Source organism: Otolemur garnettii, unplaced genomic scaffold, assembly GCF_000181295.1.
Source record: "Otolemur garnettii isolate 467f Iridium unplaced genomic scaffold, OtoGar3 scaffold00007, whole genome shotgun sequence".
In the NCBI taxonomy this organism is placed as follows: Eukaryota; Metazoa; Chordata; class Mammalia; order Primates; family Galagidae; genus Otolemur; species Otolemur garnettii.
The window spans coordinates 3,476,904-3,482,509 of NW_003852402.1; positions in this window are offsets into that span (position 1 = coordinate 3,476,904).

The window sequence follows — 5,606 nt, forward strand, 5'->3', positions numbered from 1 at the left end:
GGCCTGTGTACATGCACACCTGTGTGGGGAGTGTGTGTGTGGAGTGGCCCCCAGGCAGCCCAGGTGTGTGTGTGGGGGGGGGCCTGAGGCCTGTGTACATGCACACCTGTGTGGGGAGTGTGTGTGTGGAGGGGTGTTTCTGCCAGGGTGCTGGGGAGCTCTGCTCTGAGATGGCAAGGCCCCTGGACAGGAGGAAGAAGTTAAGACGAGGTGACCTCAGGCAACACATTCCCTCCCTGGGCCTTGGTTTCCCCAGGTGTCAAATGCTGGAGCATTTGGGGAATGCTGTGGGGAAAATTTCTTGGGCTCCTTCCAGCTTTCCTAGATGTAAGTGATGAGGAAGGATCAGGAGTAGGTGCAGGGAGGTACTGGCATTGTGGTATTGTTGGTTTCCAGCAGTGGACTCACTAAGGCCACCTTTGTGCTAGGCCCTAGGATAGACATCCCCCCTTCCAAAGGCATGAGTCCCTGAGCTGTCCCTGGGGGGCTCAGAGCCTGGTTGGGGACAGAAAAGTTTCGGGGGAAGGTAAAGAAACAAGTGGTAGGAGGAAGCCTGGGGTGAACATGGTGCAGTGGGGGTGGGGGAGGCCGGGGAGGGAGCCTGGGGTGAGCACAGTGTAGTGGAGAATGGGGGAGGCCAGGGAGGGAGCCTGGGGTGAGCAAGGTGCAGTGGAGAATGGGGGAGGCCGGGGAGGGAGCCTGGGGTGAGCACAGTGTAGTGGAGAATGGGGGAGGCCGGGGAGGGAGCCTGGGGTGAGCAAGGTGCAGTGGAGGTGGGGGAGGCCGGGGAGAGGCTCCCTGACTTGGGTTTTAAGGGAGAGTGAGAGCACTTCAGGCAGAGGAAAAATTGTGGGAGGGGGAGCACTCCAGGGAGAAAGAACATCTAAACACTCAGAATGCACTTTAGGGAAATTCCTTCCTTGGGAAAATTTTCTTAATTTTTTGTATTTATATATATTCTGCCTTGTGGGTGGCCAGCAAGACCAGAAATACCAACATTAAAATAAAATACAGAGATTGGTCAGGTGTAAAGGAAATGACAGAGCAGGAGGATGAGATGAGGAAGAGTGTGAGTTGAGTAAAAAAGTCGCAGCTTGGAAAGCTGCTGATTTCTCAGTCCCATAATTTGGGAGCTTTTAAGGAGCAGACGGGCAGTTTGATTCTGACTCTGAAGGCAGGAAGCTGGTGGGCTGCAGAGCACCAGGTCTTGGCCATGTCCCCCTAACATCAGGGAAGAAGGTGTCGTGGGCACATCCTTGAGGTGCTGGCTCGGTGCCATCTTGGTCGGAGGTGCCAGGCCTGCAGCTCTCAGAGCAGGGGCTCCAGGTAGGGAAAGGAAGACTCAGTGTGGCCCAGTGTGCCCGAAGGTGCAGTCCAGGGGCTGGAGGACGCCTGGCATACACTTGGGGGGTCATGGAAGGCTTCCTGGAGGAAGCGATGGGAAGGGGTGGCCTAACTGTCAGAGAGTTCAGTAACTGCAGAGTGGAAGTCACAGCAGTGTGTACCTCCTAGAGGTGGAGGAGGAAAGCCCCAGCCACAGTCCATCCTGACGGCCATCTCTGAGTGCTCACTCATTGGAAATCTGGCTTCTCCAGAGACAAAGCCAGGACATCCAGAGTGTGGCTGCGGGTGGAGGATCCAGTTTTGACTTCTCAAGTCCCTTATACTCCTAATAGTAAAGTATGACTTCAGAGATGAAATTCGTAAGTCATGGTTGACTGTCTTCACTCCCAAAGACACATTTTGAAAACAAACAAAACCCTTAGAGGCTGCAACCCCAGATGTCCGCCATCTGCCTGTCTCCCTGACACCTGGGCATCTTGGTGAGTCAGCACTGGACAGGGCCCTGGGCCTCATGGCCCCTGGTTCCTGGTGGACAGGAGGGGAGACTGAGGCCCTGGGGGCTGGTGGAAAGCCAGGGCAAGGGAGGGCAAGAACCCAGTCCCCCGCCCTCTCAGTCTTTCCACTACTTCACCAGATTCCTCGGAAATTAGCAATGGAAAAGCCATCCCACGCTAGCTCCGGGAGGGAGCGGGTCAGACTTTCCATCTTGGCTCCTTGCAAACACCTGGGTCTCAGCGGGTCCTCACAGATCCCATGCAGAGGGTCTGGTCTGTGTCATCTGGGGGACACCTTGGTGGTGCTGATGTCACAGATGGGGCTCCTGTGTGGACCCGCAGCCAGGGCTCCAGCTGGCAGTGGTGTGACCTCCCTCCTTGGTTGCCATCACTCTGGAGCTGGGTCTGAGGCAGAGGGGCTGGCTGGGGTGGCAGGACCGGCCGGGGCTGGCCCAAGGGTGATGGCAAAGTCTCAGAGCCTCCCAGGCACAGTGGAAAAGGAAGGAAGTTCACACGTTCGGCTCCTGTTATAAACACCCTTCCATCCTCGTCCTGGTCTGTGGTGAGGCTAAGAAGATGGTGAGGAGCCAGCAAGCCTGGCTTGACCACAACTTACTGCTTATTGGTCCTGTGCTCCTCAGCAAGGACTTCACCTCTCTGGCCTCAGTTTCTTCCTCTGTGAAATGGGATAACAACTAGGGTGTGGGGAGGAATCAACAGACACTGCAGGCAAAAGGGTTAGGACGGCACGGAGCATATAGTAAGTGCTCTGGAAATGCCTGCAATGACCTGATACATGTCCCCACACCCAGGGTGGCTTCTGCTCCCTCATTCCCTTTGGTTGCCAGGCTCGAGGTCCCAAACTTCCATGTAGTGTGGGGCTGGGAGCTTGCTGGGTTTCTCTCCTTTGCTCCTTCCCTTTCTCTGCTTCTCCTCCTCCTCTCTCTCTCCCTCTCTTGTCTTTCCTTCCTCCGTTCTGTAAATGATATTCGTGTGGCTTCTGTGCTGGTCTCTGTGCCACGTTGCTAGAGACAGGGAGTGGAGCCGGACAGATACTGAGTCTACATCTGCAATTTTGTACTTATGATCTAGTAAAGTCAACAAGAACAACAAAAAGAACAAAAATCCTGGGCGGTATTGACCAAATAATCCAGGGCAGGACTGTCCAGAAGAACTTTCTGTGGAATGTTCTGCCCCTGAACTGCCCCATAAGGCAGCCCAAGCCACATGTGACTAGTGAGCACTTGAAGTGTGGCTCACACGACCGAGGGGCTGAATTTCAAGTCTCTTGTAATTTTCTTTAGTTAACATTCACATTTAAGTAGTCACAATATGGACAGTGGCTCCAACTGGGCGGCACAGATCACAGTCACAGTGCCATCGCATCACTCCATGTTATTTCTCTACAACTCTCACTATGTTTATTTAAATCTGTGAGCTCGTTTTTTGCAATCCATCTGTCCACAATGGCATGTACCTTAGTCTGGTTTCCTTGGAAGCAAAGCTTGAGACAAAAACCTGCCTGCGGATATTTCAGCTGGAAATGAGATTCCTGGGAAAACCAATACCGGGATGTTGGATCAAGTCAGCCACTGCTATCAGAGACTCATATTTGATCCTGTGGGGTCTTCTGGAGTATCTTGTGAAATACGTGCCAGCATTGTTCAGCTCGGAGACAGGGGGGTATTTCTTCATCAGTTCAGCTCACCACTGTTCAAGGGTGGCCCTAGGGATGATGGCTGCCCACTGTCACCAGGTGGTGTGAGTGTGGGCACAGAGTGGATCCCACCGGGTTCCAATCACATGTCCAGAGAAGCGCCAGGACAAGAAGCAAGAGATCTCTAGTGTGCGCCCAAGGTAGGGTGCTATCTGGTCACACCTGTCCAAAGCTGGCCAAAACCACTGAGAAACTGGCTCTGGTGGGATCGGCCAGAGCTGGGCTGAGAGAACCTTGAAATGGTGCTTAGGAGGTGTCCAAGGCAGTCTGCCCCTTGCGTCACACCTGGAAGCATCTGCTTGGGCCTTTGATGAAGTCTAATCTGCCACAGAGTCCCCTTCCAGGTGGCAGCCAGCAGTAAGCACTAAGAGTCCTCTCTCTTTTTATCTTCTTTGAGACAGAGTCTCTGTCTGTTCCCTGGGCTGACTGCAGTGACATCATCACAGCTCACTGCAACCTCAAACTCCCGGGCTCAAGCGATCCTTTTCCATCAGCTTCCAAAGTAGCAGGGACTACAGATGCCCACATGACACCCAGCTAATTGTTTCAATTTTTTGAAGAATCAAGGACCCACTCTTGCTCAGGCTGGTCTTGAACTCCTGGTCTCAAGAGATTCTCCTACCTCAGCCTCCCAAAGTGACAGGATTATAGGCATGAGCCACCATGCCTAGTCTATAAATTCTTAAACAAGCTTATTAGTGGAACAAGCTACAGTCCCCACTATTGCAGCTGGTCTGAGGTCATGACCCGTACACATCATCTCCTTCCTCCAACACAATTCCAGAAAAAGGCTTCCATCACTCTAGAGCAGTAGTTCCTCATGCCGCAACCCTTTAATACAGTTCCTGGGGGATGTGACCCACAGGTTGAGAACTGCTGCTCTAGATGCTGGCTTGCAGAGGGCAGGGGGATGAGTTTGAAATGGGATCAGCAGGGATCTGAGCCCTTGGTCACATTTCCCTTGCTGGTGTAGTCACTGCCATTGCCTGGGTCACCTCTCTTACCACCTTGGAAGTGCCAAGAGGCACTCCAGTTAATTCTCTGGTTTTGAGACTTAACAACTCCCTGCCCTCAAGCCAAGCTTCTCTTGAAGAGCTGGGACAATGACCATGCTAGGATGGTGGCTCACATCTTGGTTGGCGCACTGGCACGAGGAAGCCAAAATGACCAGGAGATCTTTGAGGCCCCATGATCAGTGGACTTGTGAATTTGTCCCCTGATGGAAGAATCCTCCTGTGGGAACTGGAATCTCAAATTTAACAAAGCCTCAGGTTGTGGGGTTGATGGGAGAAATCAATCCCACGTCCTGGACCTAAGCACCCCCTTGGTTCCTGGACCTTTGTATTCTTAATAGGTGACCCACTGCCAGGTGCCAGGGTTCATCTCCCACTCTGCCACTGACAGTACTGGCCACTTGCCGTTCACCTGACTTTGGAGGGAAGAGCATTAGGTGTCCGAGCAGAAGATAAGTTTCCTGAAAACAGAAGTTTTGTCTGCCTTGTTCATTGCTGCTACCCCAGCACCTAGAACAGTGTTGGGTTCAAAATAGTCACTCAATAAATATTAGATAAATAAATAATTTCAAGTGGGAATTAACATCTGATAGTGAAATGAATCATAAAACAAACATTTGCAAAAACTTATGGGGCTATCCCTGGAATAAGGTGAATAAATAGAACAGAAAATCTAGAAAGAGACTAAAGTGTGGGCTACCCCTTTTTCTGCTGGGATACACACATTTTCCTTTTTTTTTTTTTTTTTAAAGATGGGGTCTTGTTCTGTTGCCCAGGTAGGCTTTGAACTCCTGAGATGAAGCTATCTTTTTGTCTGAGCCTCCAGAATAGCTGGGAATAACAATACACCATTGCCCCCGGCTTCTTTGGACACACATTTTATATAGGGCTGGACCAACTAGCAACCCTTTTTTTTTGAGACGGAGCCTCAAGCTATCCCCCTGGGTAGAGTGCCATGGCATCAGGCTCACAGCAACCTCCAACTCCTGGGCTCAAGCGAGTCTCCTGCCTCAGCCTCCCAAGTAGCTGGGACCACAG